Here is a 26,620-nt window from a genome sequence, read left to right as displayed (position 1 = left end):
AGCGCACAGTGCAAGTGCCCTTAGGGCATGTCCGAATCCACTTTTGCTAGTTTAATGATGGGAAAAATGATCAGCGCGCCCGGTGCATGGTCTAAAAGGGTTGTCCCTTTTCTCTTAATGAGTAATGGGTGTGTTTTGGGCGTAATGTGTAATAAACCAATCAGAGTCTCATCTCTCATTCCCTTTAAAAGCCAGTTGTGTTCGTGCCATGGCGGATTCGCTATTTACATGGCGGAATTTGCAAGTGGAAACGCTTCTCTAGCGAGGAAACAGATCTGCTCGTGCGCAAGGTTAAAGCGAGCAGACTAGCATCTATCGGACAGCCCAGATTCCACCAAAGCATTGTTATCTCTATGCACACAATAATAATCTTTTACAATGTAATCCTTTTATTTTTAATATTTGGCATGTTTGTGTGCTGCTGCGCACTCTTTAAATAACAAAAAAAATTATTGCACCATTGACTTTAGGCCAAATATCAGTTGGTCAATGACGCAGTCTATTTCAGTTGCCTCAAAATAGCAACGCGCTAACAATACGCCTGAACACGCCTCGTTTTCAGACCTGAATGCGCATGGGCGCACAAATGGGCGCAAATGCATTTGCTATTTAAACAACGTGGCGCAGGACATGAAAATGATAACTGCGTCGGGCTGAAACTAGCAAAAAACACTTAGTTGCACCAGGTGTATGATAGGGCCCTCTGTGTTTTCAGTCATTCTTTGCAAAGTCTTGTTTGTGTCACACTGCAATTCTGAGCAGTCTCTGTTTGGTTTTCGAGTTATGGTTTCGATCAACTGCCTGGATTTCCCTGTTCGCTTGTGATTTGGACTCAGTAGTGGTTTGGATTGTTTGCCCTGCGTTTTTGGTCTCTTTCCTGGTATTTGAATTATGTTTTTGGATTAGCCTAATAAAACTGCACTTGGATCCTCAACATCTGTGTGTCAAAGTGGTTTGTGACAGGGGTGGTGGTATATGTAGGCCAAAAGAGGTTGTGAAACATTATTTTATTACATTAAGATGTTAAAATGTTTTAAGTTTCATGGGAAAAGTTAATTTTATGAACTAAATATGTACAATTCATCTGTATCAAAAGTCAAAGTCAGGTTTACTGTTATATTTTAGCATATTGCAAGGAGAAAATGTATTGGAGTACTGTATATATATATATATATACAGTACAGTCCAAAAGTTTGGAACCACTAAGATTTTTAATGTTTTTAAAAGAAGTTTCGTCTGCTCACTAAGGCTACATTTATTTAATTAAAAATACAGTAAAAAAACAGTAATATTGTGAAATATTATTACAATTTAAAATAACTGTGTACTCTTTAAATATATTTGACAAAGTAATTTATTCCTGTGATGCAAAGCTGAATTTTCAGCATCGTTACTCCAGTCTTCAGTGTCACATGATCCTTCAGAAATCATTCTAATATGCTGATTTGCTGCTCAATAAACATTTATGATTATTTTCAATGTTGAAAACAGTTGTGTACTTTTTTTTTCAGGATTCCTTGATGAATAGAAAGTTCAAAAGAACAGCATTTATCTGAAATACAAAGCTTCTGTAGCATTATACACTACCGTTCAAAAGTTTGGGGTCAGTAAGAATTTTTATTTTTATTTTTTTGAAAAGAAATTAAAGAAATGAATACTTTTATTCAGCAAGGATGCATTAAATCAATCAAAAGTGGCAGTAAAGACATTTATAATGTTACAAAAGATTAGATTTCAGATAAACACTGTTCTTTTGAACTTTCTATTCATCAAATAATCCTGAAAAAAAATATTGTACACAAATATTTTGTACAATTGTACACATTAAATGTTTCTTGAGCAGCAGATCAGCATATTAGAATGATTTCTGAAGGATCATGTGACACTGAAGACTGGAGTAATGATGCTGAAAATTCAGCTTTGCCATCATAGGAATAAATTACTTTGTGAAATATATTCAAATAGAAAACAGTTATTTTAAATTGTAATAATATTTCACAATATTACTGTTTTTTAGTGTATTTTTAATTAAATAAATGTAGCCTTGGTGAGCAGACGAAACTTCTTTTAAAAACATTAAAAATCTTAGTGGTTCCAAACTTTTGGACTGTACTAATATATATACACACACACACACACACACACACACACACACACACACACACACACACACACACACACACACACACACACACACACACACACACACACACATTTAAATCGTTCCTTTAGGGATTCAGCAAGCAATACAGTAAATTATGGACAATATATATGACAGTGTTAGAAGAAAAAAATGTATTATTCTATATGTGTAGCCACTCTCTTTTTTTTTAGTGTTAGTGTTTAAAGCTCTATCATTTTTATAAGCTCCAGATATTAAATGTTTTAGGTGCGTTCACATGCAGTTCCTTAGATGTGATTTACTGCTCATCATCTTGTGTCTCTGAAAGCAGTCTTGCCCTGCAGCCATAAATCTGTTTACTTTAATAGTGAGCTGTTCTCACATGCTGATCTTAAAAGCTGTGCTGTTTGCCACCAAAAGTATATTTGCACTAGTGCTAAATCACATGGAAATTATACTGTGATTCATCTTAAAAAAAAAAAAAAAAAAAAAAAAAACACTTAGGCAGGCTAAAAAAAAAAAAAATTGGCAGGGATAGATCTTGGATCTTGACCCATATTTTCTCAGACCCAATACCTTTCAAATCAACATAACATCAAAAGAGACCCCAGTTTAGTATATTAATACATAATTTTGGTCATACTACACACAATTCATCAGCCTTCATAGTCTCCTTTTCTCTGTTTTGCAGGTGCATCTGGAAACAAGAGGCAGCCTCTTTCAGTCAGTGCTTCAGGACTGAGAGTGTAGCATGGGCGATATAACAGGATATGCCATCAGAGTCTAGTGGCTGGCAGGATTTGGACAGGAGGCTGAAGATGAGGAAAACATGAGTGTTTGCACACAAATGAACTGGGTGGCCGTCTGTACCCACCAGTGATAATCTACACAAGTCCTGCCTGCTCTGGGAGTCTCTTCAGAGAGCGGCCAATAAAATCTACAAAAGGTCATCCCATTTCTACTTCGGTAAGTGAAAAACGGCAGAATTTAAAAAAAAAAAAAGCAATATACTGACAATGACCCTGCTGGTGCTGTCTGTCTGTGGTTTTTATAAATGTAATGTTCTCTGTTCTGTTTCACATTAGAGCTTGGGTTTGAATGCTTAAAATGAATATGAATGAGGTTAAAGGAAAATAGTATATTAAAAGGGATGTGGTAGAGCTGGCCTTTGTTCTGTGCCTGTTACTGTTGCCCTTGCTGTACAAGTTACTGCTACTGTCATGACAATCCAAATGGCTCCATAATTTCCTGTGGTCATAGAGGTCTATTGAATGGTTGAGTGAACTTTTCTTTTGTAATGGGCTCACTGAGCTTTATTGCAGTCTGAATGTGAAACAGATAATGGCATCATTTAACTTCTGGCCTTGCCCTGTGATCGAGATTGGTAACAGCTGGACACAATTGTCCAACAGTTTTGATTTGGTGGCTATTACTATTGAGTTTTGTAACAGTACTTCGTTGGATAGAAACGATTAAGAAAATTAAGGGGTTTTTTTTAAGCTGCTCTTATTTGGCTTTTTTTTATTGAAAAAGGAGTGTGATTTCGCAGTAGAGTTTAGCGTGTTTCATATGAAATATTTTATGTTGGAAACAAGAGCATGGCCAAAACAGAGCAAGTTATGTATTGTTTCTAATGTACTTCCAAGATAAAACGGGGTGAAGTTTTCTTATGAAGGCAGCTTATTTACATTAAAATTCTGCCCATAATTCTTTTCAGGCTGATATCTTAGTGGTCTATAAAATTCTATAATTAAAAAATATTTTCTATGATAAAATTCCTTAAAAATATAAAAAATTCTATATCAAAAACTAATAACTTATCCACATCTACTAGGGCACGCTGCCTATTATTAATGTTAATTAATGTTAAGTAATATCCAAATAGCTTCTTAAGTTACTGTTGTAAATATATAGTAAAGAATATGACAATAATAGCAAATAATGACATAATGATATATTGAGATGCTATTGGATATACACTTGACCTTAAGATCAATCAATTCCCGATGGATAAAATGTTTCACTCTACTTTTTATGGCCAATAACTTAAATAGTTTCCATTATAAAATTATATAACAAAATATTTTAGAAAATCGATAAATACATAAAATTCTAAAAACTAAAAGTTGGGCATCACAACTTTATTATGTACAGTATGAAAAAGAATGGATACTCATTTTGATATTTGCTAACGATTACATTTATCAGTGTTGTTAAATTATTACATTTTTTTAATGGGTTAACATTAAGTAAGCTTTAGATTGCAGCAAAGTCATCAAAATTTAAAAACCGGCCAATATATATCCAATATCGACCAAATGCCAGTAAATTACCAATGTAAACAATATGTTCCCATTAAGTTGTGAATCCCTAATCTTTTAGCATTCACATTCATTTGGGCCATGCTAGCCTAACTCCTTGGTGAAAATTCCTAGATGTATTTTTGTGGGTGAGTCTCAGTCTACTCGTATGTTCAAATTGGGTCTGAGTGATCTACACAAGTGAGTGTCGCTGTGAGAGGCCTAATGAATGGCTTCAGGAACACTTCTCGCTCTCAGCTATTCAGCCAGGTGTTCTCATTAGCACCTTCTCGCTTTGGTGAGGAGAAAAGAGATATCAGGTAGAAATTAAGTCATGCTGAATTCACTATGCTTTAATTTTTGACACACATTCTCCTAAATCCTTGTGAGACTATACTCTTAATGTTTTTGTTGAGTCATGTGTGCTTTATTCATTTTGCAATTCATTTATATGCACAATCGTACACCAATTATGCTTAAGATTACAACAGTCCAATATGCTTAAACACCTGATTTATTTATCAGCTGAAGGTTTCCTCCTTTTTTCGCTCTGCTCATAAACCCGTTACAGTTGTTTGTTCAGAGCGTGCATGTTTTGTGCACATGACCGCTTAAAGGTGCCCAAGAATGCTTTTTCACAAGATGTAATATAAGTCTAAGGTGTCCCCTGAATGTGTCTGTGAAGTTTCAGCTCAAAATACCCCATAGATTTTTTTTAATTAATTTTTTTAACTGCCTATTTTGGGGCATCATTAACTATGCACTGATTTTTTCAGTGCGCCAACCTTTAATTCGCGTGCTCCCTGCCACACGAGCTCTCGATTATATTACAGCACATTTACAAAGTTCACACAGCTAATATAACCCTCAAATGGATTTTTACAAGATGTTCGTCATGCATGCTGTATGCATGCTTCGAATTATGTGAGTAAAGTATTTATTTTGATGTTTATATTTGATTCATTATGAGTTTGAGGCTATATGCTCCGTGGCTAAATAGAGATTTATAAAGAATGAAGTTGTGTTTATGAATTATACAGACTGCAAGTGTTTAAAAATGAAAATAGCGACGGCTCTTGTCTCCGTGAATTCAGTAAGAAACAATGGTAACTTTAACCACATTTAACAGTACATTAGCAACATGCTAACGAAACATTTAGAAAGACAATTTACAAATATCACTAAAAATATCATGCTATCATGGATCATGTCAGTTATTATTGCTCCATCTGCCATTTTTGCTGTTGTTCTTGCTTGCTTACCTTGTCTGTTGATTCACCTGTGCAGATCCAGACGTTACTGGCTGCCCTTGTCTAATGCCTTTCATAATGTTGGGAACATGGGCTGGCATATGCAAATATTGGGGCGTACACCCCGACTGTTACGTAACAGTCGGTGTTATGTTGAGATCCGCTTGTTTTCCGGAAGTCTTTTAAACAAATGAGATTTACATAAGAAAGAGAAAGCAATGGAGTTTGAAACTCAATGTATGTCTTTTCCATGTACTGAACTCTTGTTATTCAACTATGCCGAGGTAAATTCAAATTTTGAATCTAGAGTACCTTTAAGTTTTAATGTCTCTAAGACCGGAGAACAATTGCAAGGTTTTTATCATCATGTTGTGCATGTAACATACAAATTTTCCAAGCTTTCTTGAAAAAGAAAACTACTGTATAATTATGGACAAGTTCCTAAGATCACATTTAGGCTTCATTCAGTTTTTAAGGGTTGAGATTACATGTAGCAAGTGTAATATTTGGGACACTTGCCAGATATGTCATATCAGAATGCTGGAATTTGTTGTACAACAGGTGTTAATCTATCCGAGAATAGGCTGATCAAACCTTTATCACTTATTGTCCAGTATATGCAGATTGTATATGAAGAATGCAGAATATCATCCTATACTAAGACAAAGTACCCTCATTATTTTGTTAATTTCAGATGTTGACAGTTTATAAAACAAATGGGTTGTATCTCTAGCAGATGGGGATTTCCTGGCCTTTGTCCTCTTGTCTATTGTACTGATGGGAAACTATATTGTGGAAGATTCACAGTTTAGAGTAATGGTGGGGTAACTGGATGAAAGCAGTGAGTTAGAAGGAAACAGCTCTCTGGAGATCGAAATCTTCAGAAAAATGTAATGCAAGCGGTCAAACTCCCACCCACTCTAAATCTTCATTATCCTGTGGAATTTCAGATAGTAAGGTTCGGAACTGTGCCACTATTGGCTGGCTAATCAGAGTCACGTCTTGCATTAATAGTGATGCTGAAATAAAAGTATTCCACATAGTATTTTGGCACAAATTCATCTGGCATTTGGTAGCTGTTGGCCAAATTAGGTAGATGCCAACATAAACACTGTCTCAGTCTCATCCTTAAAATTTTTTTATTTAACCTAAATATATTCAAGAGATATTTAGAAATCAACATTGTATATTATATCTATTCAGCCTAATTTATGTTAACAATTCTTAGTGTTGTGCCTTGTTAATAGATTTTCAGTGTTTAACAAGTCAACTAGCATCACATTTTAGAGAAAGAATCATGCAGTAATTATTCTACAACAGAAATTTAAAGTATAGCCTGCAACTATTACAAGTGTTTTCTGCACCCTCTAGTTAAACCGTTTAAGGTCAGCATGTACTGATCTTGTAGGGAAGATCAGGGATTGTTGAACATTTTAGTTTCAATGTCTATTGCACATTGCTGTTGTTGCTTACTTACTGATTTATTATCAACAATAATAATGTTATGGTAATAGCCATTGTCAGCAAAGGTTGTGGTAAAGCACACAAAGATTCAGGCAAACAGTCTTTAATAGACTCCAAAGTTAAATCCAAGGACAGGTAATCGAAGTTAACACAAGCAAGACCGGATAAATGAGGACTGAAAAGACTGCAACTTAAAAACAAGGCAAATGAGGGTAATAATGACAAACACTTGTGATCATTAAATGAATCTCCATGATAACTTATAAGTGGCAGGAATCTAAACAAAGGAGAACAGGAACTAATGAATACAAACTACAAGTCCATGACAACTAAACTAACAGAACATAATCCATGCACTGTAAAACCGAAGTGTGAAATTAATTAAATGAAATGAGTTTGTTTCACACAAATAATAATGGAAGTTCATTGTACTTAATAGAAAAAAGTTGTGTGAACAAAATTTCATTGTATTAAGCTGAACTTAATATGATTTAGTTGAGTTACAGCAGATTTCTAATTCCCAGCATGCTTTGTGTCAGACTGTATAAAAAAATGCTGAAATTAAAGCTGATGTCTGTAAGTTTGTCGCCATCTCTGTTTGCAACCTGCAATTGCAGAGATATGCGGAATTATTATCTTTACGTGGGTTGTGCATCGGCATGGCTTCTCGACGCGGATGAATCTAATGTTTGTTGTCAGTCACCCAACCGATGTGGATACTGTACTTCGGAATCACAGATTGTAGTCTTGAAGTATGACCAAAGTAGAAATTTTCACCGGAATATGTTATCTGAACAAGTACATTTCTGCCACTTTTGTTCTGACCAACTGAGGGGAAAAGCATTAGCCTACAATAAATCATGCTGCCAATGGTGATTAAATCTAACGATCGCATAGCTCATATCGCATCAAACCGTGCAAATTATTATTGTTGTTATACATTGTTCTCAAATTGTTAACGTTTACAACATCAGCATTGCGTGACTGTGTATTTAGTGTGTATTAGCGTTACCTGTAGATTTCAATTTCTGTAGCCACTCCGCAGTCCGAAGTCTTTTGCTTTTGACCACGGGTGAATCTCCAGTTGTCACTGATGATTGTCATTTGGACTTTTCTGGATTACAATCCGCCATCAAAATGATAAGTTTAATTATTGCAGCTGCTGTGAGAAAAGGCTATAAATAATCTGCTACCAGCAGCATCCTATATGCATAGTCTAGCTGGGACTCCTTCCTTTCTGTTTACGGACGTGACGTAATGACGCAAAGACAAACTGTGAGTTTCCCGTGGAAATCTACTAGTATAATTTTATTATAAAACATTATTACAAGCTTACTGTTGTGAACCGGGCTAAGGTAAGGAGATAGTTTTGAACACTGGCTGGTTATATACTTGCTCAAAAATTGATTTTGGATCATTTTTAACCAAAAAAAGGTACGGACTGCAGCTTTAAGTGTTATTTTGTGTGTTTTTGCACAAGATTAACATAGGGATACATTAGTTAGTGTTTAATGTTGTGTCATGTTGGTATTTACATTTTTGTTAGTTTTTTATGTGGTGAAGAATAGAGCCTAGTTAGGTTGAGGATGGGCTGCAAAACTTTTAAGACCACATATACTGTATGTTGTTTGATTATATACATGCAAGTAATGACAGTCTCTTTGATAGTTATAAGAGCATGTGTTATTTGCTATCTAACATTTAACCAAGATCTGAATGTGATGTTTATGTAAATGAACTGTATGTAATTAACATTATGATTAGAAGGGTGAGGCTGAGAACTGTGGGAGTGAAGGGATGTCGGTGATGTGATGTAATGAGAGACACCTGTGCACCACACTGGCCTTGCTCCGCTTCCACGGCTCTCGGCCCCGCCCCACTTGTCACCAAGTGTTAGTTTATGAGTTAGTTTACTTAAATGTTTTGAGGTCATAAGTTTCCTCAAATGTTTTGGGTATTCTGAACTTATTTAGTTTTACAGTGTGATATTTCTGCCATTTTTTAAAGGTGTAAATGAAAAACTAGTTGATTTTATTCATCAAACAATAGAACCTCCTGATTGAGTTCTGCCATTCAGCATTTATTAACATGATCACAAATCAGTTACTTTCTTACTTTTTAACTGTCACCTCTGGTGGTCATGATCATGTCATTTCTTCCACTGATTTTACACAAACTTATATTCCAACACTCCTCTACAGATCACAATTTAGTTCTAGATAATGCATTAAGATCAGTTTATTTATGATACATTTTCAGAAATGATATTGTTACTAAAACCCATTCTTCTGCATGAGTAGCACACACAGAGCTGTGGCTAAATGTGCTTTAGCTTTTATTTTTAGACTCCCTATGTGTGGGCCTAATTCTATTGCCTGGAGTATTGCAGTGTGCTTTGTATCAAATTAGGCAATTATAATGATCCTACATACTTACTTTATACACTACATATGAGAATGACAGCACGCTGCTAGCACATAGCCTACAGCTCATTTGCTATAGACATGTTTTTAAAAATTGTCTGAAGAACTTCAAGATATATACACATGTATATACACACACATATATATATATATATATATATATTTTTTTTTCACTCAGAAATTGCTAGTACATTTCACAAACAGTTAGAAAGGAATGGCAAGTGACACATTGAATTAAATGTGAAATTTTGAAATAGAAAAAAATGAAATAGTATTTTCTTGTAAAATGTACTCCAATAATCTTTGTTTTATTTACAACTTTTTTTTTAGTGTATATTCTTTTTCAATCATTTGCAATTAAAACCAGTTTTGTATTTGTTTCACAGCCTTGAGGTTTTTACAACAGCATCTAGATTATTTATAGTCTCTATTTCATAATTGCAGTTAGAAACTTGTTTAATTTTATAACACATACTTGATGTTTGACCGAACACTGATTATTTGCTTGAGGTGCAGGACTTTTGTTAAATTTTAGTGACAAATTTCAAATGAGGAGAGTGAAAACTTGATTGTACATTGAGGAGAAAATGTTGTTCCGCTTTCACTCAGAGGTCAACCTAATTACGTTCAGTCATATTTCCAAAATGACTGGCTTCAGGGCTGGCAATGATGAAGATGCCGTTGAGTCATGCTAATAGATCAGACGAACAGATCTCCCTCCATGGTCTTATGTAGATCAGTGGGACTTGTTGCCATGGTAACCGCAGCAGATGGAGCATAGCTACACCTCAGTAGCGTGGATAGGAGAGAAAGCCTGGAGTCCCTGAAGAGGCAATGTGGTAGGTGGTGTAACACTAGTTCCTGCAGTCAGCCCCCCTTCTTCCTCTCAGACACCCACTCTCAAGACTTACCAGTCTCTGTGTCCATTTCTTCTTGTGAGTTAGGCCTCATGATCACTCTTCATGCTGATATTGTCTGTTGAATGACACGTTATTCTGATGTTTGCATTTTAAGGAAAGTCAGATGAGATTCATAAATAAAACATTTAACCCCCCAAAATTTAGTCAGGAAATGTACAGCTCATTAGCTCACATTAACATACTGTACATGCATGTCATGAATTGAGCTTCTCTTTGGAAGCTCATATATTTGCACTGTCTCAGGGTAATCTCTATTAACATTTGTTGCAGGCATATATTTTCTTATCATAGTAATTAAATAATCTGAGGGCTGTGCAGTGCAATCACAGTAAAGTAATTAAAACAATCTTGAGGCCATGCAATAAAATATTCTGTTTACAACTCAAGCTTAGAATGAAAGAAAACATGTTTTCAGCATTTCATAATTCTCATATCTATGGCTAGATGAGATTTGTACGGTTAAATCCTGTTCTCCTTCATAATGTTTCCATGACATTCCACTTGGATTGTCTCCATGACATCCCACAATGTTTCCATGGCACCACAGATACCTAAACCTGTCTGCCAGGTTCAGATATGTAAACCGGATTCAGTTCATAACATGACTGAATAAAAGTTGCTACAGATAAATGAATAATTAAAAAGTGCATAAAATATAAATATTCTAGTTATACTAAAAGTATAGATGTGTTTCTTTAATTATAGCACTTTTATGTTCGAAGAGGGTGATTTTTATTTATTTATTTACAAATTTAACTAATTTCAGATTCATGATTTTTGTTACATGATGTTCGCATTAACTGTTTTGGAAATTTCATTTACACGCCTTCATGCTTTCTTTTCTTTTCTTTTTTTTTACCTTTTAGACCCAAAGCTTAAAAAATATATATACATTCTTAAAATGAAGAGTGAACTAATTATAAATTGTTTCATTGTTTGTAGTGGGTAAATGATTTACGCAAATTATGACTGTCCCTCAGTGGCATAATTTCCACCATGACTAAACAATTTTGCCTCTGAGAAAGATTTAAAAAGTTAATAGGCTGCTTGTTGGAGTTGGACATTGCATTACAAAAATGCTGTTTAAAATCTTATTTCTAGCAGCATCAAACACAATCAAATTCAATGTTCATGATGTTTCACAATAATTCCCTGGTGATGCATGTACCTGTATACACTGTTGAAACTTTTCAGAGTTTTTCACAGATCACAGATTTGTTCTCAACAAAATTTATGTGAGAGTTAATTGAGAGTTTTCTCATAATCACCACTGCTGGCTGAGGTTTCACACTTCCCTATCCCTTGCTGAGTCTGGCACAGTCTGAGGTCTGCCGGTGAGGCCTGTGGCTTGCTTGCCTTTCAAACCTTCATTATACCAGCATGACAGCACATATCCAGTCTGTCACAATGAGGCTTTACCCTGTGCTTATCTGAGTGGATATAACATCAAGTTGAGGATCTCAGGACCTGAAAAGTGATGCTTTCAATGTGTGTTTAATGTTATGTAACATGAGATCAGCACTATAAATAGTTACATGTAATTGCTTTACTTTTAGTCAGCTGACATCGCTGTAGTTTTTACATTTATGGATAAAAGATGGAAGGATCAGCTGAAATTAAATATATTCATTATTCTTATTCAAACTTATGAATTTGAAAGAGATTTTATCAACAAAGGACTCTCTCTCTGTAGCGGAAAAGATAAAGCTCCCTTGACACTCCATGTTCTGTTGAATATGGCTTGAGAACTGATCCAAAGGAATATCTTAAATGATTTATTGCATCGTGGTGCAGCACAGCAATGGTCTTTGTAAAGCTCTAGATACTTTCTCTTGCAGAGAAAAAGATGTTTGCTTATCATAACACTTGAGCATATTACTATTTTATGACACCAAATGTACTGTGCTGAGTGTGGTAAGGCCAGCTAGTCAGCACATGACATATGAATACATGTGCATTTTAAAAAATATTATATATTTTTAATTATGCATTGTCTTAGGCAGTTTTGGCTTCTATGTTTTAATCTGTAGTGTACCTTCACTTTTTCTTGCGTACCGGCACTTCTCACATGTTGCGGTACTCTGACCGGCCCCGAAACCCAATTTCAACCCTCGGGAGTACCAGCACTTTTTTTTCCCACTTCGAGGACTGGTTTTAGAGTTAAAGGTAATGTCTGTAAACTAAATAGATATGTCCTGCAGAAAATTACCAGTACCTTTTGGCTTCTAAAAAGGGAGTTTATTTTGTATAAAATAACATTACAGTTTCCATTCTGACTGGTTAACAGCAGAAGCATCATGCCCATTCACACTGATTTTTGAGCCAAACGGATTTTAACTTAAAAAGTATAGTTTCTTTGATAACTGAATTGCATGATTTTTGCAGTTTAAAAAGTGTTTATTTAAATAGTGTGCACCCTGAGTAGGGAACAACACACTGCGTCAGTAACTGAGGCTATGGGAACACCCCTGGGTGATACCGATGGTTTAAAGCCCATATAGAATATACTGCTGGCGCTGATGCAGCCCCTCTAAGCATAGCGTCACCAATGATATATATATATGTATATATATATATATCAATCTCATCAACGGCATGAACTCCTCAGATTTCCACAGGGAACAGGTGTGAAGTACCTCACATGAGACGTTCCCTTTCATAGGTTCACTGTGTCGGTTGCTGAAACTATGGGAGCGATATACCCAACACACCAAACTCGTAAGACTGCTAAATTCAGTCAACCCTTGTGTCAAAAGAAACTCACACAGGCCTGACTAGACAAGGAAATGGCAACCGATCAAGCAGACGAGACCTGGGAACCAGGAGATGAATCCATGTCTAAATTACACAATTTGACAAAGGTGTGTGGGGAGGACCACCCTGCTGCGACACAAATGTCCTGCAGAGAAACACCTTGAGAACAATGCTTGAGAAGATGCAACACCCCTAGTAGAGTGAACTCTAATAGCCAGAGGTAACGCTAAGCCACGTGCCTCATAAGCTAAAGAAATGGCATCCCTAACCCAATGCGACATTCTCTGTTTTGTGACAGCTAGCCCTTCGTGGCTGACACCAAAACACACAAACAACTGGCTAGATTTACACATTATGCTTGGAAATTGCGGTCAGCATAAATCTTCAAAGACCTCAAAGTTTATGCAGTCTCTCATCTTCCTGAGATTCAATAGGTGAAGGAGAAAAGGATTGCAAAGTCACCACCTGGGACCTATAAGAGGTGGATGCAGCTTTAGGCACATAGCCAGGCCTAGAATGCAGAAAGGCCTTGACTAGGGATGCGCCGAAAACACTTTCTTTGCCAGAATGAGTCTGATATAGATACTTTCATATTTGGTACTTACTGATACCAAGTACTGATACCTGTACATTCATTGCATTTGTAATTTTTAAAAATATTGGGTAGAGAAATCAAAAGAATATGAATCAAATTATTTGGCTTAATTCATTTACCAAATATATATATTCTTCAGTTATTTTCATGCTAAGGATTTTTTTTATTTTTTTCACACTGGTCCAGTTTGTTCAAATTTTTAGATACCAGTGGAACATCACTATTTTCAGGTACAGAAATTGAATAATGTAATCAAATGTAAAATAACACTCAAAAAGTCTACACTTATTAATTAAATATAAATTAATCCTTATCAAAGTTACAAAAGTTATTCAGTCAAGAGCAGTATGTCATTTCCTTTTTGTCTATTGTTGTTAGATGAACATTTAGGACAAAGACAGCAGCATGTTTATTAGGCTGACATCACTTTAAGAGCTGCATGTATCCAACATACTATTACACACACGTTTTCTTTCTCAACTGTTTATATTCACTTAAGACATAATGCTTCATAAGGATACTCACCGATACAGGCATTTTAACATAATTCTGTGTGAATTTGTCTTTTCAAGCACAAGAAGACATGAAAGAGAACTCATTTTAGTAGGTTATTTGTGCTCTGTCTGTCTTTCCTGTAATAATGCAGTGAAAGACTTTAAGACTTTCCTTTTCAGGAGCACTTTCTATCCATGCACAAACTCTTTTCTTAAATTCTTTAAAATCATTATACCTTGGTGAATCATTATACCTTGGCTCAATCAGAGTCCGCTTACTAGTCAACTGCGTCAGTGTTGATTTCCTTGCGTTTTTATGCTTTATTAGAGCTGCTTGAGCAGCCTTTTGCGTAAGCCTTCTGTCGCGCTTCACGCGTTCAACTTGTTTGTCTTGCGCGGCTTCAGCATGCGCTTCTAACTGAGCGTCTTCATCTTCCATCATTAACACTCAGCAACAATCCTTTATTTTTCTTCATGGGAATACCGGTAACTCGTTCAATAGTTTTTCAACTAATATAATGGCATCCGTTATTATCTAATTTCTACTATTCGCCATTTCTATACTCCAAGCATACAAGTTATAACAAGAGGAAAGTGTACTTACATTGCTGTCGATACTTGAAATTTGCTTGAAGTTACGGAATGTGTAATTGTGCATCGCTGTTGTTGATTCATTCATTGTATAATTGACGTGTGATTGAATCCAATGCGATTTCAAAACAAATATAAGGACATACCATGGTATTCCAAACAAATCAAATAAAGTGCGTTGCTTTAGTAACTTTCCACCGTTGAAAAACTGTATCGGCTTGGCGTCTTTGATTACCATGCTCCTGCATAACGTGCTTCTATCTACCACCAGCATAGCCAATGACGCAATCAACAGGTGTCACTAATATTCACTTCCGCTGGCTGTAATTAAAGGGCCATACTACTAATTTGGCTCCTACACTACAGTACTTGTTATACATAAATAATGTAACAGTTTATGTTTTTACTTACATATAGGATTTAGTTTTAATCCAAATGACGCATATGTGCTGAGCGAGCGATCAGCCACCAAGAGTATGCAACAGAAGTGCACATGCTCTCTCTCTTTCTCTTTACACAGTCAGTTAGTAATATGTTTCTCATTTTACTTTCTTTGCTATTGACATATCCGACCGAACTATAAACTTTCAAGTGATGTCTGTAAAAAAGGGATGAGCTCCACAAAGCTTGCATGTCTGCATTCAATCCACTCTGCGTGTTTCGTTTATTAACTCACGAACAGTAGTAAATATTTCATTTTTTAACTTTTAATATTCTTCACTTCATAGACATCATTTTCTGATATCTCCATTATGCTCTCTGATTGCTCTGTTGTCAGTGTTTCTTTATCTGATACAAACACTGTACACACACTGCGTGGTATCAGTTTTTGTTTTGGTATCATAGCATTTTAATGAGTATGAGTACACAAACACTGTATCAGGTCCCATACCGATATTGGTATCAGTACATCCCTTGCCTTGACCAACCCAGGATCTGACAAGATTTGTAAATTACTGATGTGCTTAATGGAAAATCAAGCCATCAGGAGAACCATCTTAACATTCAGAACTCAAAGTGAGGCTAATTCCAGCAGGACCAGAATAACCCTCCAGGAGCACAGAAAGGTCCCAGGAAGGAATAGATGGGAAGGCCTTAGCTGTCTCACTCTGAAGATAAAACTGGAAAGCAGGGAATGCCTTCCCAAGAAAGCACTATCCACCTGCCCTTGCTTGGCAGCAATAGCCGCCATATAAATCCTTAATGTGGTATAAGCCACACCGGTAGTAAACTGCTCATGCAGAAAATCCAGCACTGAACTCAAAGACCCACCCACTTAAGAGCATAGAGCTTCCTAGTGGATGGTGTTCTGAACCTCAACAGAGATACCATAAACATCAGGAGTCCCCACTCAGGGGCCAAACCCAAAGCCTCCATATCCTTGTACATGAGTGCCAAATCCTGCCTTGAGCCTGCGTCAACAGGTCCGCTCTGATTGGGATCTCCCGAGGAGGAGACTCCAAGAGAGAGATCAGCTTCGCGAACCAAATCTGAGTCGGTCAGAATGGTGATACTTGCAAAAAGCGAATCTTGTCCTCCTGCAATCTGCTCAACACAAAGGGAATAAATTTTATAGGGGAGGAAATATAAAAATGCAGCTTTGGCCATGGGTGAGCCAGTGCTTCTATCCCCAGAGGTGCAGGATGCAACAGGAGACACTGAGCTGACTCGCTCAAAGCAAACAGATCCACCTCCTCCCTGCCGAAATGTTTGTCCGAGGATGCAACATTCATTCACCAGACCAGAGTCCATGCCTTGAAAGGAAGTCTACTGCTAGATTCACTGCACCTGGTATATGAAACACCCTGACAGACAAGAACCCGTCTTGTCCAGAGACCAGCGTGATCGAAGGCCCCCCTGGTGGTTTATGTAAGATACTTGACATGTTGTCTGTCTGCACAATGATGTGATTACCTCGGAGGATTGAAAGAAAATGGCTCAAGCAAGATGGACCTCTAACATCTCTAGGCAGTATATGTGCCAAGAGAGACACCTATCAGTCAGCCCTCGAAGACCGATCAGGGATACATCTGTCATGATAGAAAAGCGACAACAGACACTGCTTATGCTCACACCTCGTACAAGAAATTGAGGGTGAAACCAAATGGTGAGAGCCCGAAGGCAACTGCAGACTATTACCCTCCGGTGGGAGAAGGATGAATACTTATGGACCTCATCCACCACTGAATTGGCCTCGTGTGAAGCAAGTGGCCGTCATGAGGCCCAACAATCTGCGGCAAAGATCCACAGACACACTTTTGCCCCATCTCAAAAGAGACGAACGCAAACCAACAAAACACAGCCGTGCCTGCGTAGTCCATTCCCAGAAAGACCGTCCTCTGACTCGGAGTGAGGACACTTTTCTGGGAGTTCAATCTGAGGCCCAGGACCTGGTGGTGTTATAGAATGCAGTCCCAATGACTGCAAGCCAACTGCTTGGACTGTGTAATTCATGGCATGGATGCTCTGGAGTCTCAGAGGAGCTAGAGCAGCATCCATACAGTTCCATACATTGCCCCCCAAAGCGAACCTGAGAAATTTCCTGTGTCTCTGAATGATCTGAAAATAGGTATCTTTCAGATCCACAGTAACAAACCAGTCAGAATAAGAATCAGAATCAGAATGTGCTTTATTCGGCAAGTGTGCACAAACACAGAAGGAATTTGTTGTGGTTTTTTACAGAAGCTCTTGGTACACACATACATATGACATGAGAACAGAAACATTTAAATAAGTAAGTCCTGAAGGTTGTCCTAACAATCCGTTGCAGTCTTCTTATATCTGATTTGCTGGCTGACCCAAACCAAACAGTTATAGAAGTGCACAGAACTGACTCAATAACAGCTGAGTAAAACTGTTTCAGCAGCTCCTGTGGCAGGTTGAACTTCCTCAGCTGGCGAAGGCAGTACAGTCTCTGCTGAGCCTTTCTCGCAGTGGAGTCAACGTTATTGTCCCACTTCAGGTCCTGAGAGATGGTGGTGCCCAGGAACCTGAATGACTCCACTTCCTCCACAGTGCTGTTCATGATGTCTCCACTGTCTTGAGCGTGTTGAGCTCCAGGTTGTTAAGACTGCACCAGACAGCCAGCTGTTCAACCTCCAGTCTGTAAGCAGACTCGTCTCTGTCCCGGATAAGGCCGATGACTGTGGTGTCATCTGTGAACTTCAGGAGCTTGACAGAGGGGTCTTTAGAGGTGCAGTCACTTGTGTAGAGGGAGAAGAGCAGTGGGGAGAGAACACAACCCTGAGGAGCTCCAGTGCTGGTGGTGAGGGTGCTGGATGTAAGTTTTCCTAGCCTCACTAGCTGCTGCCTGTCTGTCAGGAAGCTGGTGATCCACTGACAGATGGAGGTGGGTACAGAGAGTTGGGTCAGTTTATTCAGGAGGGTATCCGGGATTATGGTGTTGAAAGCCGAACTGAAGTCCACAAACAGAATCCTTGCATAAGTTCCTGGTTTGTCCAGATGTTGTAGGATATAATGCAGTCCCATATTGACTGCATCATCCACAGACCTGTTTGCACGATAAGCAAACTGCAGGGGGTCCAGCAGGGGTCCAGTTATGTCCTTCAGGTAGGCCAGCACCAGTCTCTCAAATGACTTCATGATCACAGACGTCAAAGCAACAGATCTGTAGTCATTTACTCCTGTGATTTTTGGTTTCTTGGGTACAGGGATAATGGTGGAGCGTTTGAAGCAGGAGGGGACTTCACACAGCCCCAGTGATCTGTTGAAGTCAGAATAATGCGTCAGAATAATTTTCTGTATCGGCATCTTGAACTTGCTCTTGAACAAAGAGTAATTCAGGTGACGCAGGTCTAGAATAAGATGCAGACCACCATCCTTATTTGGCACAAGGAAGTAAGGAGGTCCCTCTCTCTCATTTATTGCCCCCTTGTGTAAGAGAATGAAAACGTCCTGCTCCTGACGTGGATATGATTTGTTGCTGGAATGGACTTGTGTTGGGCTGTTTCATGGTTTTGAAATGCCATAAAGCATGAGACACAGCAAAGCACTTCACGCGCTTACCGTGAGTATCGTCGCTAGCGAAAGAGCAGGCTTCAGAAAATCGGTACCACCCATAGCATCAGCTACCAACATTTTGAATTTTGTTTGTTTGTTTAGGGCTATTTTTGGATCACAGATGACAACATAGATCAGTGATTCTGATATGATGTTGGGCTTAAACTGTAGGTTTGTCAAAACTAAATAAAATGAATACCAGTTTTTATAGATTTAACCATTGCATTTATAGTTTCTATTTAGCAGATATGCTTTGTAAAATTAATAAATTATTTAATTGTTTTATTAATGATTATTATTTATTATTTTATTACAATCTTTATGTAGAAATAAAGCTAATGTATGTAAAATAAATGCTGCATGCAAGTAGTGGGTATTTCAACGATTGACCCTATTGTTTTGTATCCATTCACCAAAAAGATATTTTGAGATTCATTCAATGAACTTTACTGCACTTTATCGCTACACCAGTAGGTAGTGACAAGTGACTTGTAGCTGAATTTGTGCCACAATTCTGTGCAACTGAATCATTCACTCATCTGATTTTCAAAAATTCGTTTTTGACCGAAACAAGTCTTTATTCCCCTTATTAAATGTTGCATCAGTACAAATCTACTAATAGACTTAGACTAGCATTAAAGCAGTCTACAAATGACAACAGATCTAACCTTTTGTCCTTGGTTTTTGATTTGTTCACTTTTTACAAAAACGATTTGTACTAAAACACCATGCTGCCTGTTTGAGACACTAATATTGTTATTATATATCTCACTCGAAAAGTTTAAAATATTAACATAAACATTTAAAGAACCAGTCTAAAGAATTTTTTTCTATTATTCGGAAGAATTGTTTCTACCAAATAATATAATCCATTTTGTTATCATTATTCTTGCCTTTCTGAAGGTATTCAACTTATCTCATGTCTAAACAAATCAGATCGGATATTTAGTTTGACAGACAGTAGGTTTCAGAGGCTAATCCTGTTGCCTGACTGGAATGAATCCTGCCTAATAATTAAACAATAACAAAGGAGAAGGGAAGACAGTGACTTGGAGCACCCCAGAGACAGTTCTTGGAATACTTAAAGCATAGATTTGCCAAATAGAATTGCCCTGCCAGGCAGACAAGTGATTAACCAGTCTGCCTCAGATAGCTAAGATTAGCAGAGATATGTGGTTATGCACAAAACATTTGTTTGCCTTCAGATCCATTTGGCCCCATGCAGTTGTCCAATTCAGTTCCGTAAAGGTGAATTATATCGATGTGTAATTCTTGCTTTGGGCCTCAGGATTCCATGTTATATTCATGCCATCTGTTACACAAGCTGATCTGACACAAATATGCATCTGTTCAGCTAGTATGTTAACATTATCCCGGAAGCTAGCCCCACCTGAAGAGACAAATCACAATGTTGTTTTCAAAGTGCATCCATGTGCTGTCCATGTGCTATTTTCTTCATAGGCAACACAGGGATGCCTATGAAGAAAATAAATAAAAAAGAAAATACATGAAGAAGTGTGCATTGTGCAATGTGAATTGAAATTTATAGAAAAGACTGACAAATGATATTGTTAGAAAAGTTTTTACTTTTACAGTTCATGTGACATATGGGAGTAACCCAGTGGTACAACAGTCTCAATGACGTCTATGGAAACATCTTGTTGTTAAAAATGTATATTTTATTTTATTTTTTCACATACCAGGAACCTGAATGACTGTTCATTCAGTTTGTGTATGTAAAAATGTTAAAATTTAATGTAGCTTCTTTTTAAAATATTATGACATTAATTGAATTGATATGTATAAGTGCAAATTTAGATAACCTGAATTACATTTCTACAAATGAAATACAGTAGTACAGTGTGTGTCTATGTATATGTCTGCTGTAATTCAGCCATTTTTGGTCAGTTGGTGCCTTTGTCTGTGGAAAATGTGCTTAGCTGACAAAACTTGCCATCTTTTTTTGCCATTATTTTGCTCTCTTTGAAGGATCTGGACTTAGTTCCTAATCCTGTTGTCCTACACTTCCTCTTCAGGCACTTTATCCATCTCCTCAGCTCTCACCCAGAAAGAATGGAGAGAAGGATGAGGTTGCTATGGCAACAGAGAGCCCACAGGGAAGCTAAGTACAAATAGTGTTGCAGGGTTGAGATTCCTGCTTCAGATGAGGCGCAGAATTGAGCTTCAGAAGCTATAAATATTAGCTTTCTTTCCAATTTTGCATCTTCATTAAATAAGATAAATAGCATCTCCTGCTTTGCCATTGATGCATGATGTCATGCTGTCGTCAAGCCTATGTAATGGAACATTAGATAGTGAGTGTATTTCAGAAACTCTCTGAGTCTGCAAATTTACACCTGCATAAAGGATAAATTGGCATGTCATCACAATGTATTCTCAGGTGTTGGCAAAAGGATCTATTTTAGGGTTTGTAGACGCATGTTTCATCATTAGGTGTGCAGAGGTCTTGTTCACAAATTACAAATTCTGTCAGACCTGATTTTGTGAATAGAAAATATTGCTTTCAATTAGGAAACTGGAGATTTTCCATTTTCAGTTATTAGTGTCAGTGACCAGCTATCTAGCTAATATGCTAGCGCTACTTCCTTAGAAAAATACAGCAGTCAAAAACATTTTCAATGCAAAAATAAAGCATTATTCCTAGGGCAGATGAACAGCACATTTGGCACAAAGAAAGCCGCTGTTCCTATTACAGGAATATTGCATTGCAAGAGAAAAAGTACAGCTCTGTTTCTTAAGCAGAAATAAATCATTGCATCTTGAGCAGAACAACATTGCCTCTGGGAAGAAATACAGGACTCTTTGGAGTAGATATAGCAACGATGGGACAGTTCACTACTGAACTTTCCTAATATCCCAGGTGCTCTCACATGGGTGGGTTTTGCCCTGAATAAAAAACTGTGAAAAAAAAAAAAAAAAAAAACTGTGACTAGAAGTTCCACCCAAAACATGGTTTGGGTAGAAAGTTAAAGCTTTATGTACTGTAAGGCGAAGGACTGGCAAACTCCCTATTGACCATGATTGTTGGCTTTAACCTTTTCTCTACTTTAAAAGGAACATTTCACCCCAAATTTTTAAAAATCATTTTTCAGTGGTATTTAAACTTGTTTTCTCTGTTAAGTGAGATTGTATAGCGTCTGAACAAAGTGCAGTAAATTGCGTGACAAACCAGCGTGTTCACGTTTATGATAATAAATTAAAATAATATAACAACAATTAAAGGGTTAGTTCACCCAAAAATGACATTTCTGTCATTAATTACTCACCCTCGTGTCGTTCAAAACCCCTAAGACCTTAGTTCGTCTTCAGAACACAAATTAAGATATTTTTGATGAAATCCGAGAGGTTTTTTATCTCCCATAGAAAGTAACGAAATTACCACTTTTAAAGGGATACTCCACCGTTTTTTCATATTAAACTATGTTATTCCCTTAACTAAGACGAGTTGATACATACCTCTCTCGTCTCAGTGCGTGCACTAAATCGCTCTGTCTTGCGGCGAAACTTTGTTAGCACTTAGCTTAGCCCAGTTCATTCAATAGGGGCCAAGCAGAGAAGCTACCAAACACCTCCACGTTTTCCCTATTTAAATACAGTTACTCGAGTAGTGTAACTCGACCTAGGACGGTGACACAAAACAAAACGTTGCGCTTTTCTAAGCGTGTAAAATGGATAACTATATTGTATGGCGGAATACCATAGCAATTGCTCGGGAGCACTTTGACTTGGTGCAGTAATATCTTCACTCGTGAAAAGTCCTCTCACCGGCCCCCGCTCCCTCTCCTCCTCCCTCTCATTTCCGTCAATAGAACCAACGTGACTTTTACCACCTGTGCTATTAGCAAACTGCAAGAGATAATTTGCAATGGCGGACTTTGTAGATGATTATGACTTGTTTGTAGCAGACCCAGAGCCATATCTGTTTGAACCCGAGTACACGGAGGAGGAATTAGCTCTTATGGACCGTGAGAGGGAAAAAAGATACGAACCAGAACAGACCGGAGCCGGCGAAAGAACACGGGCAAACAGCAATTGGTGGTGCAAGTGTGACTGTTGCGAACAGCAACGGTGTTTTTGGATTCTTCAAGCAGCTAACCAAGCTCTCCGCTGTATGTGGTGAGTTGGAATTCTGTGAAACATGACGGCACTATATACCTTCTCCTTGTTATCACACCCCTTTACGATGCACGTTATAACCATGATTGTCCACAAACTATCTTCCTACAACCTGATACTTCGTCAACTCTGCTCAAACTATTACTACTGGTGCAGATCACGTTGGTTCTATTGACGGAAATGAGAGGGAGCGGGGGCCGGTGAGAGGACTTTTCACGAGTGAAGATATTACTGCGCCAAGTCAAAGTGCTCCCGAGCACTTGCTATGGTATTCCGCCATACAATATAGTTATCCATTTTACACGCTTAGAAAAGCGCAACGTTTTGTTTTGTGTCACCGTCCTAGGTCGAGTTACACTACTCGAGTAACTGTATTTAAATAGGGAAAACGTGGAGGTGTTTGGTAGCTTCTCTGCTTGGCCCCTATTGAATGAACTGGGCTAAGCTAAGTGCTAACAAAGTTTCGCCGCAAGACAGAGCGATTTAGTGCACGCACTGAGACGAGAGAGGTATGTATCAACTCGTCTTAGTTAAGGGAATAACATAGTTTAATATGAAAAAACGGTGGAGTATCCCTTTAAGGTCCAGAGAAGTAGCAAAGACATCATTAAAATAGTCAATGTGACTATAGTGGTTCAACCTTAATGTTATGAAGTGACAAGAATATTTTTTGTGCAAAAAAACAAAACAAAAATAAGTAATTTATTCAACAATTTCCTGTCATTCTCTTACGCTGTTTATGTTGAAGACACAGTGCAGAGTTTCCATGTTCTACGTCAGAACGGCGACTCTGTATTGGCCAGCTCCTGCGTCAGCATCACATGCATGTGTCGTGGTGCTCACATGAACAGCGTCGGCCAATACTGAGTCGGCATTCGGACGTAAACACGGAAGCCTTGCACATTACAAATGCACTTGCTCTTACCTTAAAAATAAGTTGGATGTTGCTCAAATCTTGTTTAGGGTTATGTCTTATTAAACTTGTAACATCACGACTGGCCATACAGGAACCAATGGCATTTGGCATCACTTTATTCAAGATAGAAAGCATATGTGAGTAATTCTTCCCAAATGTTTTTGACTGAGCTGAAATATTTTGGAAAATAAAGGATCACTTTGGTTTCACACTGGGTGCTGAGTGTTTTTCTCCCACCTTCTGTTTTTTTTTCCCCTGTGTATTATGATGTTATGTGACAGCAAAGAAAGGTGAAATTGAGTTGTTATGAGCGTAATGTCTCTTCAAAAGCAATCTGTTTTATCTGATATTTTCGGAAGGAAATGGTAGGGAATGAAGATAGCCATTTTGGAGTAGCAGTAAAGGGCCTTAGGGGGCCTTTATTTCCCAACAAAAGTATTTTCACCTCAGTGAGTGTAAGAGGGAAGTAGTGTCCAAATAGATCTGCAGGTCCAGAAAGTGCTGTAAAAGATATGTGTGCAGGGAGAGAAAAAAAAATTCTTGAGCAATACTCAGTGGTCATCAATAATGATGAAAATACTCATGTTTTGCTATTGAATTTATGTGGTTTAATGGTTATGACCCTTTAATGTGTGTGCTCATGTCTTTATTGAGGAAATAAGTCATTGAGGATTAAGTCATCTAACACACAATGTATCTGACTGATATGAGTTTGTGTACACCTCTCTAGTTGTCACGCTTTTGACTATAGTGCAGGGGTGGCTAACCCTGGTCCAGGAGAGCCTCAGTCCTGCAGAGTTTAGCTCCAACCCTGATAAAAACTCACCTGCCTATAGCTTTCTAGCAACACTTCAGACCTTGAATAGCTTGTTCAGGTGTGTTTGATTAGAGTTGGAGCTGAACTTACCCTGCTAGCATTGAAAGCATTAAATCCCACCCTCCATGCAAATCGCCGTCCAAAGCCACGCCTCCTCCAAAACACATGAACGCGCAAAGGTTCAAGATGACCAGAGACAACATTATTGGATTACATCATGTGTCATTCGCTGGTGAGAAAACTTTACAGTACAGTGAGTAACTTTGAAAACATAAAAATGGTTCCCAATTAGACGCTGGGTGCTGCTGTCGTTGAGCTAATTCATAAAGGTACACAAACTACATTACTATCAAACCTACGTACTACCTACCTGTACAAAAGAAATACTGTAACCATCATCTTTCAGACCCTTTGACTCCCGCAGTTGTCTCCAGCATGGAAAAGCAACACTTATGTTAATTCTGTTTTAGCTCTTTTCTGATCCAGACATCATAGCCTTTTCTAAGGCTGTCTTTCTTTTTTAGATCCTTTGACAGTGTCACTTGTTTTCGGTTCAGAAGGAAAGGTAAGTTTTTGCTGTTTGCCTGCCATTCTCGCTCTGTCTGCACAGCATACAAGAAATGCGCTGATGACGTATGATGTCTGCGTATGACGTACAGGCTGCGCTATGGTATGCAAACACATCATGTCGTTCGGACCAAAAATACAAGGATTGAACATTTTATGGTCCTACGCCTTCCACAGATAATATATAGCCTATTTATAAAAATACATTTAACACAGTGATTGGTATTAGGATATGAGGAGACTTTCAACCAGTATAACAAAAAATGTTTCTGTAGATAATCACCTATTGCACCGTTAAGTCAGATATTAAAGGTGACATAGAATTTAAAATTTAATTTACTTTGGCATAGTTGAATAACAAGAGTTCAGTACATGGAAATGACTTACAGTGAGTCTCAAACACCGTTGTTTCCTCCTTCTTATATAAATCTCATTTGTTTAAAAGACCTCCGAAGAACAGTCGAATTTCAACATAACAAAGTAGCCTGAATTGGCGCATTTATAATGATGCCCCAAAATAGGCAGTTAAAAAAATTAATAAAAAAAAATCTATGGGGTATTTTGAGCTGAAACTTCACAGACACATTCAGGGGACACCTTAGACTTATATTACATCTTGTGAAAAAAACTTTCCAGGGCACCTTTAAACATTTTCACTGATATTTCCTAGAATGAAGGATACATTTCACACACATCGAGCCCAATAGCAGGGCATGTTGTCACACTATATGGGGTAAACTGTCACAATGAAACCTACAATTAAATACCTATAATAGGCTTTTCAGTGAAGTTTGAAACACTAACGAAAGATAGAATTAATCAAACAGTATTTCTAACAAGTAAATTTATAATACTCATGACAGCTTGCTAGACTTGAATAATACAATTTTTACATTTTTTCAACTTTTTTTTACTACATTCAAGGTTTTTTGTGGTTTATTGTATTTAAAAGTGAAAAAAAGTGAAAGTGACATGTAGCCAAGTATGGTGTCCCATACTCGGAATTTGTGCTCTGTATTTCACCCATCCAAGTGCACACACAACGTGAACACACCAGGAGCTGTAGGCCGCCATTTTATCGCTGTGGCTCCCAGGGGTTAGGTGCCTTGCTCAAGGGCACCTCAGCTGTGGGTAATGAGAGTGCTATTCATTCACTCCCCCAATACATTTCCTGCCGGTATTGAGACTTGAACCCGCGGGTTACAAGTCTGACTCTCTAACCATTAGGCCACGAATGCCATTTCTTTACC

The 26,620-nt window shown here is 37.7% G+C and overlaps 1 protein-coding gene across 1 annotated transcript in view; it reads left to right on the top strand.

Moving 5' to 3' along the window:
* lrrc7 (leucine rich repeat containing 7) overlaps positions 1-26,620 on the top strand; it is a 150,367-nt gene that overhangs the window by 23,736 nt on the left and 100,011 nt on the right. The window contains exon 2 of the mRNA XM_048199826.1: positions 2,814-3,088. The gene's annotated coding sequence lies outside the window, so the exon portion shown is untranslated. The remainder of the gene's footprint in view (positions 1-2,813; positions 3,089-26,620) is intronic.

This window comes from Megalobrama amblycephala, linkage group LG8 (assembly GCF_018812025.1).
Source record: "Megalobrama amblycephala isolate DHTTF-2021 linkage group LG8, ASM1881202v1, whole genome shotgun sequence".
NCBI lineage: Eukaryota > Metazoa > Chordata > Actinopteri > Cypriniformes > Xenocyprididae > Megalobrama > Megalobrama amblycephala.
This window is presented reverse-complemented; position numbering and strand designations above follow the sequence as displayed.